Source organism: Galleria mellonella, unplaced genomic scaffold (assembly GCF_026898425.1).
Source record: "Galleria mellonella isolate WM207_F2 unplaced genomic scaffold, CSIRO_AGI_GalMel_v1 utg99, whole genome shotgun sequence".
Lineage (NCBI taxonomy): Eukaryota > Metazoa > Arthropoda > Insecta > Lepidoptera > Pyralidae > Galleria > Galleria mellonella.
The window spans coordinates 4,158,947-4,175,397 of record NW_026442184.1 but is presented as its reverse complement, the minus strand read 5'-3'; the positions used below and the strand labels follow the sequence as shown (position 1 = coordinate 4,175,397).

Here is a 16,451-nt window from a genome sequence, read left to right as displayed (position 1 = left end):
TGGACATAAGCCTTCCCCATAAGGAGAGTTTTGCCAGCAGTTGTCATGCTTGGCAGGCGGGTTGCCAACCGCAGTTAGGCTTTTACAGATGTTTAAAGAGGGACGCTGCTGCCCATTCCTCGGCCTCCCTTAGTCGCCTTTGATGACACCTACGGGAAAGGAATGGATGGCCCATTCTATGTCGGAACACACACTGCGAATTGATTAAGTTTAACGATTTTTAGATAGATAAAGCAATGTATTTAGTGTTACTAATATTGGTAACATAATAGTTATATTTATTAGGTATGGTTTGCTCGAGCCATGGTAGAATGTGAAAGTGAGCCAGTGCTATGGCAAAGGGAAGAAACACTATTTGATTTTATGGGAAAGTATCTCACAGAAGCCAATCGGTCCTCTAAAACTAGCTGATATATTACGAAGATTCCCCCAAATTAGAAGGTATTGTACTTATATAATTTAAAAATGTCTACCTTTTCTTGATAATGACATATCTAATGTTTTACACATATTTTTAGGGTTATGTACATCCAAAGAAAAAAAAAACGGAACCCTTATAGGATCACTTCGTTGTCCGTCCGTTCATCTATCAAGACCCTTTTTCTTAGAAATGCGTGGAGGTATCAAGTTGAAATTAATACCATATACTCAGGTCTGCAATCTCTTAAAGCAATGAAAAAATCAAGTTCCTAAATTGATGGAATAAAAAATTGCAGCCGTTTATGTTTCATGTATATTGCATATTTTGACCTTCGCAAAGGGAATCCAAATCTATAGGGTACTTCCTGTTGACTTAGAATCATGAAATTTGGCAAGAAGCAATGTCATGTAGCACAAGTAAAGAAAAATTTGAAAACTGTTAATTTACAGTTTTTTCATAAAAACATATTTAAACACGATGATTTTGTACGGAACCCTTGTTGCGCGAGTCCGAATCGCACTTGATCGGTTTTTTTTAATTGATTGTAAGTTTTATACGTATATACACGATAATGCCGTTAATTATGAGGTGGTTAAATGATTTTTAACAGAAGTGGTTTTAAAAATTACTTCTCATACAAATTTCATCTAGTTTGTATTATTTTTTGTATCTGTAGAACAAAAGATTAACTAATATGTTATGTGAAATATAATTAATACAAAAGGTGTTTTCTTTTTCACAATATTTAAAATTGCAACGTCAACAATCGTTATGATAGAAAATCCGAGAGGGGACGGTTGTCCTCAAGGGTGGTGTGGGAGTGAGATGGCGACACTGTGCAATGTTCATTAGAGAGGGTCAGCGTAGGCCCGGGGGTGTAATGGCCCCCCGCGCCTCTGAAGATTTTGTGGTCGTCTTTTTAATTTGCTCTCAAGTTTCAGGGTTGTCACAATTTGATGGTCAAGTAATTTATTAAAATGCATAACAGAACTCGAAATGAGGTTATGAACTGAAGGATCAAAGGGGCCGCCCATGAGCATGATATAAGGATATACAGTAAAAATAATTTATATATAAATATGTACACATATTTATGTATTCTTAATATTAATAGTTGTAGCACTTCAGCTACCAGCTAACAACATGTTTTCTAACTGCATTGGGTTGACTAGAAGAGATCTCTGTCAGAGATAAGTACACCCTTGCTCACAATATTTATAAATATGTTAACAATGTAATTTACAAGTCCAATAAAGAATATAATAATATAATTGCTCTTTGAAATCTAGTGTGAGCTGAAAAAGATCGAGTTCTCACGTATAGTCGTAGTATTTATTGTAAATTTTCTTGAATTTCCCGTTGGTGGCAGCCCTGTGATCCCGAGACGTAGCCGGGAGGCGCGGCATCTTATCAACGAATTAATTCTAGACTAACGAAGAGAGGGGCCGCCCCGCGATTAACACAACCACCCCTTAAGTGTAGACTTTGAAAACTACTAGAGTTCCTGTAAAACGATATCTTGGAATTATCACAAAAAATGGTATTTAAAGGCTTCGTGTTATTTATACATATTTTAAATACACTATCTGGACTTAACATGATGAAAAATTTGCAAGTAAATAGTACCTACATACCTACTTCTATATTGCCGATTTGCAAACTAGATTATTAGATTAGATTAAAGCTAGATTTTTTTTTTAATTTCTGTAGTAAGAAAAAAGAATGAAATTATAAAATATTATTAATAGGCTATATACAGGTATTACAGGTATATAATACTTGATGTAGTACCTACCTAATGGATAGGTAAACATAAAACACTTTGATCCTTGGTCCATCGTAAAATTGTAAAAACACATAAACGATGATATTTACATGTTGTTAATTACGTATTATTTGAAATGCTAAGCCATAAATTAAGTCTGTTAACCATAAATTACTTTGACATTAAACGTAATGTAAATACTTGAATGTCATCACCATAATTTGAACCTATCGTCCACTGCTCAACAGCTTCCATCACATTTCATTAAAAAGAACACTCTTGAATCATGTATTATTATATATAGGCACATAAATATACATATACATATGTTTTATGTTTTTTTTTATTGCAGTTATTTCCCATTTGTAAGCTTTTGACCTAAACGAATTAAGTTCATATCTATTCATTGAAATTTTTTTTATACAACTTAGAATGGCAAACAAGTTGACGACGGAAATATGTATTAAATTAGGATACATGTGTAACACACGTGTATCAAATTTCATACAAAACGGTTCAGCCGTTTAAACGTATACATCTTAAGATCTTTACATTCGTAGAATGATGAAGATGACAATGGATACTAATTATGGATGTCACATTATTTTTAAAGTATTTACATACTTATAGAATTAAATACATATAATATATACATTGATATCTTATGTTGAAGGCGCTTTTTGCTTTTGACATAATAATGATATGTGACAGGTATTTATTGCCAACATTACGAGTTAGTACTTATTTAATTGACTGTTTATTTTAATAATTGTATTTAGTTTTTAGATATAAATCATTATAACACTATATTTTAAATTGGGAATATATAAGGAGGTAAATTCAATTTATGTGCATAGTTGTATATCAATGACATATGTATGTAGATAGACTTCTCAAACTAATACATATTATGAAGAGGAAAAATGACTATTTGTAATAGATAAATTTAAAAAATTCTTAACCAGTTTTAAATATTTTTTCATATTTTACACACACTTTCCATCAAATGGGTTGTTAGCTTGTTTGCCATTGTAAGTTGCACAAAAAAACATATAGAAAGCTATAACATCAGTGAGAAATATACTTGTAGGCTGTATTTAAAAAAACCGTGCGAAGCCAAGACAGGTTGTTAGTCTTAAATAAAATATTATATTAAAGGTATTGTAGGTTGTTTATGAGTATTTTAGAATGTTATCAAAAGCTGTAACTATAGAAAAATGCAAATTTATTAGTTGTATTATTTACGATTAGATAGGTACCTAGATTTATAGTCTGTTAGCTGGCACATCGAGGGGTAAGTAATATATAGAAATACCTATATATTGTAGTTACAATATATTAAATAGGGGATATATTAAATATCGGTTGTAATATATACAGTATGGAATTGAGTATAGATATTCGACTGACGATATTGAAATGGGTGACGAGTTTTCCCGCCATCAATGTCCAGAAGTACCTAATATATACCTAGATATCACAGCAGTACCGATATTATTCATGCCTACTACACACAAATAATTGATAATACACTTTTTTTTATACAACTTAGAATGACAAACAAGCTGACGGCCCACCTGAGTGAAAGTGTAAACCTAAGACATGAGCAGTGCCATGGACATAATAGAGTATACTGTTTCGCCCGTGATACCTCCCATGCGTTGCCATTCCTGAGGACTCAGGTGTTATTCCTCTGTACCCTGTAAATTCACGCTATATTCTTCAAACCGAAACACAGCCATGCAAATACAACTGCTTTACGATTGAAACACGAATGAGACAGAGTCACCCAAGCAAACGACTTTTGTACAAAGTCTCTCTCTGGTTACACGTTACTAGTTATAAAACAAAGCGATGTTTTCCAACTCAAGTATGATGGTATAATGTTTTTTGAATCAGTAATAACTATCGTTCCAAGAAAATGGATAAGTATGTGTTCAATCGTTTTATTCAAGGACCTATATACTATAACTACGTCATACTAAGCTTTTAAGATATTCTAAGATGTGTCATACGCTATTATGTTATTAAATGTTGTGAGTGATGAAAATGATTGCATAGTTATTTATGTATTTTTTTTTTTATGTTTGTATCCTTTTTTATAATATATTGACATTGAAAACTTTCTTAAGATATAAATCCTTACGACATATACTACTTCTTCTAATACGACATGATAGATTTGTAAAGGAAATGACACAATTAAATTAAACTAGAATAGCGTATCTGTTATAAATTATTCGACAGTTTCTGTTCAATACATAATTAAAGATTTTATCACACAAAAATATCGATTTCAAATTTAATAAAACCAGTTATTTTGATCTAAAAACTAAATTACTGAACAAATTTTGATAAAATTTCTATGAGGATCAATCTCTAAGAATATCTTTTTAAATAAACAAATAATTTTCCAAATCGGTTTAGAACTGACGGAGTTATAAGGTAACAAACATAAACTAAAAACGACCGAATTGAGAACTTCCTTTTATTTAAAGTCGGTTGAAAATAGTAACAGCTCCCTTACACTAGTACATACTTTACTATCTCATTTAAGTGTAAATGTACAGATATAGTAGTTCTTTCACAAGCCGCCCGCTCTATACGTTTCATAATTCAATGCGGCAAGGTCCGAGCGGGTGGCATATTAAGACGAAGTTGGAAGTAAAAAAAGGCGAAAAAGAGTTTTATATTCTCTCTCGAATGGGAAGAAATAGGAGAAATCTTTCTCATTTAACCCACCAGTGCAGGCTGGGGTGTTGTCGGGGACAGACTGCTAGCTTAAGCGGCTCTTTTAATTATATTGTCTATATATAGTCCAATCCAAGTTGGATTATCAAAAGTCTGTAGCAGCTATTGTTGTGGTGGCAATAGTGTGTCAGAATGTGTGTTCAGTTGTAAAGTGCAACGGTTATGACAGCAGGTGTCAGAATAGTCAGTTGGAGTTCAACGCAGACATGTGAAGAGGTACGCGGTGTATAGTTAGATGTCCTTCGTTTTTGTAGGTTATGTTATTATTAGTAGTAGATATACTTGTGTTCTTAGATTATATAGATAGAGCATCGAGCCTTAAAAACGGCTCAACTGTTTTGTCAGCTAATTGACAAATTAGCTGACTCGTTTTTTTTTTTTTTATCAGTATTCTATATATTTACGCATAAAATGTATCTTGACGTATTATTTAATATATAAAACGAGTGTTCATGCATTAAAAAGATACTATAAGACAAAATAAATATAGAAGTTATAAAGAAACTGCTTATTCAATTATTCATCACGTAAAATTGTATGAAATAGTTGACCCGTTTTTCTCGAAGCATTTTTATAGGGACACTCTTATCTATATAATCCAAGCTTGGGTCATATCATCATACAGACAGCTTGAGACAGTTTCTTATGACAGTCCATAGTGGGTCTAACTTTAGCGGTAGACAAATATTGGCTGTAATTATAACGATGATATTTGTATACGGAATAGGCAAATTATTTATTAAAAATAATTAATTAGAAACGCACAAATTTTTTAAAATTGAATTTTGTCTAATACCACTGCGCTTGCACTGACGCAATCATACGAGATTGGCGCTGTAGCATGCACGTATTATTGGAGTTTGTGGACAACGATGATACAGTGAAAGCATCATGTATGAAACTTAGATTATATAGATTAAGCGTTTTCATACAAATACTTCGCCAAAAACAGGTCATCTTCTTTATCTATGTGTGTGTACACCGAGTTACCAGTTTGTAAAGTTAATACTAAGTATATGGGAGAAATTTATATTATTAGAATAAAATGAAAAATAAAAATTAACGACAAAATTCTTACGAATAGATTAAAAAAAACAAGATAAACAGTGCATAATGATTCGTAATGATGTTTACGTTTAGTGAATATTTTGATTTACATCTGAGTATTGATATAGTCATAATATATGTTTTCGTTTCTGAATCATTTAAAATGACCGCCATTTTAATTAATACATGTATATTAATTTAAAAGCAACACGTATATATGTATATTTGTAATTGCATACTCAAATTAAACAATTGACATGATTTGGAAAATGTTTAATCCAATTACTTGCAACACTGAAAAAAGCGCGTTTGTTATAAAAAAAAGGTGCCACCCAAATATCAAATTAATTGACTATATTTTAACACGTTTTTGATACTCTTCACTCTATCTCTGTAATTTAAGGTATGATCTTACTAATCTACTAGAACTAAATACATACAATGAATATTCGTTCTACTTAGGAGTTTTAAAAAAATAATCATTATAATTTTTTTTTATAACACAGAAGGCCAGCAAGCGGCTCACTTGATGGTAAATTATCACCGCCGCCCATTTATGTATATACATACATATATATGTATTTAGTTTACTAAAATTAGAAATATATATCAATGGACACTTCATAGATTGGCTTTGGAATATCCCCTCGTAGATTCCAACACGCACACAAACAAAAAATTCGGGTTATTATTAAAAAGTATTCTGAACAATAATCCGCCCCGGTAAACTGAAGAAGGGTCATATCTACGAGTACGGGACCTTCGTTATCCGCAAAATCTACATACCGGAAAATTTCATTTCAATATCGTCCGATACTTCATTGCAAATAGCTCCAGACCCGGCTTAATATGCAATAAGGGTATTCCCGAATTTTCTTCAGTAAAAATGTATGAGAACAACCCGACCGTAACGTATAAGTGGATTATGTGTTGCCGTCTCGCTTGCGCGTGTTGTTCTGTCTCGCTCTGGCGGATAGCCGAATGACGGGATGAGTTAATATGGAGATAGACGTATTATATTTTATTTTTAACTAGTTTTCCCCGGCGACTTTGTCGCATTTCTAACATTAGTAGTCTTGGCGTTTTAATCGTTCAACCAACTGTCATGAAGTTTGACACATATATTATTGGGGATGAAAAAGGACAAGGGCTACTTTTATCCCGGTCAATCGCAAAAGTTTACGTGGAACCACGTGATTGAAGTCGCGAATAGAAATTAGTTTATAATATTAATATTAACTTATTTATGACTTTGTCAGCATGACCGGGATAAAAAGTCGCCTATGTCGCAAATACTATATTTATGAAAAATTTCTTGGCGATCGGTTGAGCTATTAAGATGCTAAGAAATAATGAACAAATTCACTTTCACATTTACAACATGCACGATCGCTATTACGGATTACACTATGAAACCCATTTTTTATTTATTTATACTTTATTGACTAATAAATGTGGTAAAAAGGCGGGTTTTATGCTAATGACATTAACAAAATAAAAATTAATTAATGACTAATATAGAACGTTATAGAACTTGTGGTAATAAAGATAGTTGTTAATTTTCGAATGTTGGCAGTCGCACGTCTCAAAATGGTTATTATTATTTATAATAATATAACATAAATACCCAACTTCTGTTAATCCATTCACACTTATTTAACTATAGTTTCTTTAGGACTTCCATCAATAATAATTATGATATATTTTATATAATAACCACGTGGTTCACTATACTTGTTCGCTCTTGATACATCAGGGAGCTCTGGTCTGTTCAGCGGTTGGACAAGAAGTATCTCCCCACCCAAATGACAATCTTTTATATCCACACGGACGAATTCGAGTAAACAAGTCAGTGAGACCACGTGTTCTTACAATTTCATTACATTTTATTTAATTATCATGATAATAAATAATTATAAAATCAATTAAAATATAAATTAGTGTTCTATATATCATTACAAGAATAATTTATTACCAAATTCGGTATAATAACAATTTTAATACTTTATTATATTTGAAGTAGTTACTTTGATTTTTATTAATAAATGTAGGTACACATTTTGACACATGATGTTTAAGAAAATTAATATAATTGAAAATAAATATCAAACACGGCCATTCTGAAATGTACTTCGCTCTCGAAGTACATAATATATCACAGTACAATATCTATAAGACTCAATTTACCTTATTTCTTAAGTTTAGAAAACTAATATAATTAAAAAAATATCTAACACACGCATACCTATTAATGGTAGCAGATTTAAAAAAAAATATCAACTAACTAGTTAATGGCATTCTCTCCCAGTCAACTCTTAGTAACTGCAACGTTACTCTATGATAGTTTAGTGTAGAAATAATGAAGTTATATTTCTCAATATGCAAAAATTTTTTAAAAAATAAACAGAAAAAAGAACTTTATGGTATATTGATTGACCGGGATAATAAGCAGCGTATGCCCATCATTATATTATCGTATGGTCCCGACATAGAATGGACCACCCATTCTTTTTTTTATAGAAGTCGTAAGAGGTGACTAAATGAACGTAATGATTTAGGAATGGATAGCAGCGTCTCTTGAAATATTACGGAAAGCCAAACTGTTGTTGATAATCCGTCTGCCAAGGGCGGTAACTACTAGCAAAATCTTCCCAATGGTAAACTGCCTTAAGGAAAGGTCTCGTCACTTATGGCTTAGCTGTGTATAGATACCGATGATCATTATGCAAAATACTACGTACTATATCTTAGTAAGTATTAGTATGATACAAAGTTGCTTTCCATATATTTTAGCTCTGATTGTCATGACCGGAGACAAAGGCTCTGTGATGTAAGCATATTTTTCTGTTAAGTTTCACTGAAATCAATACTTTTGGATGAAAATTTACACTCTTTAAACATCTGAAGCAACATCGAAATAAATGCAACGACGTGAAATAATGTTCTTTTATTATTTTACTTCGAATGTAAGCACTTAATAATGTTTTAGTTGATTATTTCAATCCTTCAATCTTTGTCACTTTTGGAAACCAATGTTTTTTAAGTTGGTAATACATTAGCATTTTAAACAATATTAGAAATATATAACTAGAATAAATAGTTCTGGAAATATTATACTGCACCTTTTTCTAGCCTTGCTTTTGCCTGCGAAAATGTACTGCGGCACAGGGATTAATTTATTTGCCGTAAATGCATTAATGAGGCAAGGGAGCTTATGGTGAAGGGATGTGAAGCAGCATCCCTCTTAAATCATAACCAAAAGCCAAGTTGTCTTTGCCAACACGCTTGCCAAGCGTGGCAACTACTGGCAAACTCCCTCTTATGAGGAAGGCTATGTTCAGCAGTGGACAGTTAATGGGTGATACAACAAATACATAAATAGTAGTTTATATCGTTCTCCATTCCATATAGTATATCTATACAAAATTTCATGACGATTGGTTTAGCAGTTAAGGCGTCAGAATGTTACAAACAAATCAATCACTTTTATATTTATATTATTAGTAAAGAATAGAGGGTCTACTGAGGGTTGTGAAGTCAACTCGAGAGAGTAGCAGACATTTGTGAAAATGTCATCATCATCACCATGTTGAACATAGGTCTCCTCCTATTAGGGAGTGTTGCCAAAAGATGTCATGTAATGTAGACTGCAATTCTGGTTTCTCGGTTGTACCCCCAAATGTCCGTTTTGCCTGATTTTTTAGAACACAGGATATCCTGTGATGGCGAGGCAATTATTATTATAATCCTTAAAAAAAAACTACATATAAATATTTTTATCGAAATGACCGTTTATGCTTTTGACTGAACTCCTTTTCATCATAATAACACCGGTTTCTAAATACAAAAGCCCGCTGTGTACAAATAAAATTAAAAACAAACCGTTTAAAACCAAGACCAATATGGCAGGGGCGAGAACGGACAACTTTCTCATACTTTCCTCTGTATAAGTTCCTGAAATTACTCAAACAATTTAGCTGGCACCAAACAGCGGGCTTTCAGTTGAAAAATGCCCGATGAAAACTTTCCACTTGTTTATTTGTTTTTCATGTGCTTTTAAAAATCTTTTTTGTGTGTATTATTTTTGTAATTGAAATTGCTTATATACGTGTATTGAATGATTGATTAAATTCTTTGAGACTTAATAAAATGCTATACGTTTTATGTTTATATTATATATATAATTCAGTGTTCTTGGAGCCACTGACATTGACAAGATATCTTTGATCTCTGAAATAGACTAGGTACTGATCTAATTTACATTATTAATAATTGTTTAATTATGTACGTTAGGTTTTAGCTTCTAATATAAGCCAAAGTTGAGATTCAGTTAGACAAGTTTTGTCTAACTAAATCTCAACTCTTACTTACTTAACTGTAACTTTTCATTTACAAAAATCAAATAAAATTTTATTGAATTCCGTTAAGCTATTTAGGCGTAAATAAGTAGTAAAAATTTAGACTTATACAATTACAAAATTTGTTAACAATAACAGTTTGTATAGATTAAAGAAATAACAAATTATACGTATTAGGAAATCATTATGATGGTCTGGTCAGTGAAAAAGGAAAGTAAATATACAGTTTTATATTTGCTTCATTTATTTTTTTTGTTTTAAAGTTTTGCTCTATAAACTAAAAATGAAAATATGTTTTTTTTCAGTTATATACGTTAGTTTCATTATATTAAATAATGGTTGCTTAAGTAGGTATATATATTCAATTATCTTTGCATTGAAATGTAATATTATGTATATGGACATCGTTGCAAAAATAAATTATATACGACATAAAGACATTCTCACTTACAAATTAAATTATTATTTTCCCTAGAAGTCTCAAATCCTATGTAATTAGCATACAATGGCGAATACAAAATGGCGGTCATTATCATTGCATAAGTACATCCTGCACTTAAATTTGTCCAGACTGGCCAATGCTAATCGCTTGACGAATATTGAATGATTAAACAATTAAATGAATTATGTTGCATTAGAATTCAACTAGTGATACTCTTGATAGATAGATATACATTGCTTGCATTTTAAATAACAGTGCCAAAGATATTCCCGCCATTTATGAGTTTTTTTTTTTAATGATATAGTACAGTAATTACACTCGTGGATAATTTTTATTTTAAAAACGTCAAAGGTCATAATTTAGTCAGCCAATAACTGACACAATTTTTTTTCAAATAAAAATAATGCTTGCTTTTGTTTGTATTGTAAGTAATTAGATTAAAAATTCCAGATGAGAACGATGTTTTAAATTTTTATTGGGAACTATTCCAATATGAATATAGAACAGAGCGGGAAAAAGTCTATATCCTTTTCCATCCCATAGTGTAAGTTCATACCAAATTTCTTAGTGATTGGATAAATTGTTAAGGCACTAATGGGTAACAAACAAGCAATCTCAATTTTACATTTATAATATTAATTGCATCAACCGTTAACTGCTGAACATAACCTCCCTCATAAGAGTTATTTTCCCAGTAGTTGTCACGCTTAGCAGGCTGTTTGGCAACCGCAGTTAGGATTTGTGGACAGTTAATGGCTTATATGATGATAATGGCCCGCCCTTGAAACCACCGTGGTTAATTTTTTTTATACAACTTAGAATGGCAACAAGCTTACGGTCCACTTGATGGAAAGTGGTAACCGTCACCTATAGACATGAGCAGTACCATGGACATAACAGAGTAAACTGTTTCGTCCATGATACCCCCCATGCGTTGCCATGTTCTTGGTTTGTCATGATTATAATCGTCCTCACTTATCATCCCTCACTGATATCGTGCCGATATATATTGATGGCAGATGTGAGATTACCATTTAATTTTGATTTTATAAAAATGTAGGATTTATTGAACCTTTCCAACTATCAAGGTTTATAGACAAAGACACATCGGGACCGATTCTGAGGTGGCAAATCACTAAATGTTTCTCTTAATTTGATATTTTAATTTGTTAATTTTGTGGAGTTACTGTTTTATATACCATTATAATCTAACGTTATAATAATTTTGATTTAAATCTATTAGAAAATTAGTTTATACTGGCCCTTATAATAAAGATATTAAATTATTTTTTTTATTTTTAGATATAAATTTACAGAAACGACGCTTCAGAATCGACCTCAGTATCAACTTGTTTATTTATGGATGCGGTTTCCACAAAGGTTAGCATAAATACGTAAGGAATTCCCATTAATTGATTTACTTGTTTTATTGCATTTGTGTTTACTGCAACATTGTTGGTTTGGCGTAAAATATTCAATATAATGGCGTAAAATCCTTAAGGTGTTGAGAGAGGTATAATTTTTATAGTGATTATGGATTTTTAATGATACATAAATATCATGGGACTTTTTTGCAGTTTTTAAGCTCGTTACATATAATGCATGGTTAATACCCACGATGTGGATTCCACGCCATAAGTGGTAATTATTGATGGTGTTGTATTCAATACCCATTATTTAGAGTAGAAGAAAAAGTTTAACCTGCTAAAAATTGATTTTTTTTTTAATTTTTTTTTATACAACTTAGAATGGCAAACAAGCTGACGGCCCACCTGATGGAAGGTGGTAACCGTCGCCTATAGACATGAGCAGTACCATGGACATAACAGAGTAAACTGTTTCGTCCATGATACCCCCCATGCGTTGCCATTCCTGAGGACTCAGGTGTTATTCCTCTGTACCCAGTCAATTCACGCCATATCCCACCCTTCAAACCGAAACACAGCCATGCAAACACAACTGCTTCACGGTTGAAACACGAATGGGACAGAGGTACCCAAGCAATCGACTTTTGTACAAAGTTTCCCTCTTGTAAAGCATTCGCTTTATTATTTATATTAATTATATCATCATCATCATCATTTCCGCCATTATCCGTCCACTGCTGGACATAAGCCTCCCCCATAGACTGCCATAAAGAACGGTCCTGAGCCACCTGCATCCACTGACTCCCTGCATCGCATTTCAGGTCGTCACTCCATCTAGTGGCGGTCGTTCTACACTGCGTTATTAATTATATGTTTATAATATATTAATATATTAAGTATTACTTTTTATATTTCCTTATTTAAAAAAAATCTCGGTTTGTCTAATGGTTGACTAGTAAAGAACACCGTTCGTTGTTAACTCCGCTATATGTACATTAAAGCTGTTTCACTGTACATGAAAGTTTAAATAAATAAAAAATATATATAAATATATACATATAAACATTATTGTATATGGTTTGATATTTTGGATTATCCTAAAAATATTTTAATTGTGAAGTTTGGACGTTTATTATCTGCTCAATTACGCTTAAATGTTCTAATGGTACTGAATGAAATTTATAACACAATTTGAGCATATTTAGGATAAACGTATAGAATCATTTTTATCCTAAATCATGCGAGCAAAGCCGCGGCCAGTGGAATTTTGAATGGATTTTGTATTAGTATTATTAACGTATTGTAAACAAAATTTCATTCAAATATGTTTAGTCATTTAAGCGTTATTAAACAACAAACATGCAAACATTCAAATTAGTTATAATTAGTAGAATTTGAACAACGTTTCCTGCAATAACAATTATTTATATTTCCACTAGCTGTACCCGCGACTTTGCCTACGTTACCGGGTAAATAAATATTATATGCATTATATTGGAGAATATAATAAATATAAATTAGTTTATGCCCTATCTATTCTCATAAGTGTTTACAGAATTTGTCATAATGAAGAAGAAACATCGCAGCAATAATTTGTGGCTGTAGTGTCAAAACGCAAGTGTGAAAAGATCGTAGAAAGGTTACAGGTTTTCTGTCTGAAAAAGCCTGTTTCTTAATAATAATAAATAATTTATTCTTATCGCCAGTACTATATGGATGTCAAATTTTATCACGATTAGTTGAGCCGTTAAGACGTAAACAAACACACTCACTATAATTCTTATAATTTGACTGTCAGTCTTTTTATATACCTATTACAGATATAATGTGAAAATAACTAGAAAATCATTGTTATAATAAGCAACGCCGCGGCAAGTGTGTAGCGAGCAAAAGCCGGCGACCGTATATTTCCCTGGAGTGGTTGTGTCGCGGAATATAAAGAAATATCTCTCGGAGTGCGTTTCGTGGCGAACACCTAGTATGACAAGTTTTGATACGTTGAGTTTTAATATATTTTTTTTATGTAAGAAACACACTTCAGTTATGATAAACTTTTAAATCTTTTCGATAAATAATTGAATGATTAAATTTTGTTCGTATTTGTCGAAGATGTCGTGTAACACATTTAAACATAGGTACTCGTATGAACACACGAACATGTACACACATTAAAAATACAGAATCGTAAACCTCCAACTTTTTGATTTTGAATGAACAAAATATTTTTTATTTATTTAGTATAGATTGTCTACCATAACATGGTACGTCCCTCGAAAATCCAAAGAAGAAAAAAATGGACGAGTAAACATATTTACAAAGTTTCGATATACCTAAAAAACATATACCTAATATTCTTCTGGTCAGAGCGCTACTACAGACGATTGTTTACAAACATAAACAGGGTATCATATCTGTATACGGTCGCATACATTGAAGTAAAAAGTTGGAAGGGCTTGCCATGTTGACGTAGACAATCTATAACTATTTTCATTAGGCTCATATTTTAGGTACGATGTTTATTATGCGTACCTTATTAATTTGAGAGATAATGGTAGACTCGTCGCTTGCCAAGTTGGATTAAAATGTTCTTAGTGAATCATGGGGATATTAAGTATCAAGATGGGAATTGGAAATGAAACTTCTTGTTATCCTACCTAGAATTACGGTCGAGAGGATATTTTTTTAATTAATTATTATTCAAAATGTTTGTTGGTTTATTGATTGGAAAATTTTCATATTTAAAGATTATTTTTATTTTTTTGTGGCCAGCAAAGAGCGCGAAGTATTTTCTTAGAGTCTTTCTCATAATGATCAATTTATTCTGTTACTTTCATTTATCACAAAATTATAATGATAACTAACATAACCTCCGCCTATATCATCACGCCTTTTCGCAGTATCTTAATCTTCAGTAAGTCTATAGTTTAAAATATTCGGCTAATGGAACTCGGTGTCTTTGGTTCCACCTTAATATTGGTGCGCATATGGTAGCTCAGTCACGATTTGTCAATTTAAACACAAAATAAAGGGTCCTATACGAATACTGAATGACAAGAGTCAGATTGACTTTGTAAATAAAAAATGATAATTTAATTTTATATATTTTCGTAAAGAGCCAAATTGACTTTAATTTTGAAAATAATTTTATGGGACCAACATGAAAGAATTCGTAAACCTTTTCGATTACCATAAAAATAGATAAATTATGGAGCAACAAATATCTATACATCTATAAATTAAATAAGCAGTAGGATATAGTTTTACATCAAACCATAAATAAATGTAATAACGAAATTCTATATCAAGCAATCTGACTAGTTTATCAATAGCTATATATCTCAATATCTTCCATTCATTAAAGCTTTATCAAACTTACGTAAGGATGGCCACGAATATTATTATTTTACGCTAAAATAAAGTTTATACATTTTACAATGCGACGTGGTTGTAATAATCATTACCACGTGTCAAGAATTACAAAATTGTTGACACAAAAATTGCTATAACATCCATCACTTTAACACTATATATGTATTGAAAGGAGCTGCATATATTTAGTGTCCGAGAAAACATATTCGTGGACAAGCGTGAACTTATTTAACTGCTACAGATGTCAATAACCAGTTTTTGTGCAGTGAGATGAAAATGAATATCTCAAGTTACAAAGATACAATGTATTGAGATCATTAAGAGTAATATCAGATGCCTGAGAAGTTTTCGAGAAAAAAAGACGAATATATTTGAACAAATGTTTAAATTTAAAGATTTATGTTACATTTATGGGGGAAAGTATAGTTTTTGGGCATTATCGTTTACCATGTTTGGTACGGCGGTAGCTTTCTTACGAGATAATCTACAAGAAGTGGAGTGGGACCTAATAAATATTGAAAGCTATAAAATAATTTGTACAGAATTGTTCGGCAGTATCATTTTACAAATAAGGATAGTGTTAATGGTAAAGGAGGTAGAAATGTTAGTTGCAACTAAATATTCAGTACTTTGCCGATCTGAAACTTGTTTTCATTGAGAAATATGATAGTGTACAGTACAAATTGGACTATTGTTTAAATTTTGTCGGTATTACTAAAGTTTAATTATTCATTGTAAAATTTGGTTTATATGCTACGTTGTTTTTGATCTAAGTATTATAAAAATAAAATGTAATATTGGCAAAGGAATATGCTATTTCTTATATTAGGTACGCAGACGAATTCGCGGGCATAATTAGTACGTAATATTGTGGCGGTGTTATATATGATTATATATAGATATTGCCGACACGTGTTCGTTTAGTGTTACA

At 31.7% G+C, this 16,451-nt stretch overlaps 1 long non-coding RNA gene across 2 annotated transcripts in view; it reads left to right on the top strand.

Annotated features, from left to right (window-relative positions):
• Positions 1–4,936: 4,936 nt before the first annotated feature.
• Positions 4,937–16,451, top strand: part of LOC128202482 (uncharacterized) — a 60,328-nt gene continuing 48,813 nt past the window's right edge. For both annotated transcript variants that reach the window (XR_008253806.1, XR_008253807.1), the window contains exon 1: positions 4,937–5,153. This is a non-coding gene — a long non-coding RNA (uncharacterized LOC128202482). The remainder of the gene's footprint in view (positions 5,154–16,451) is intronic.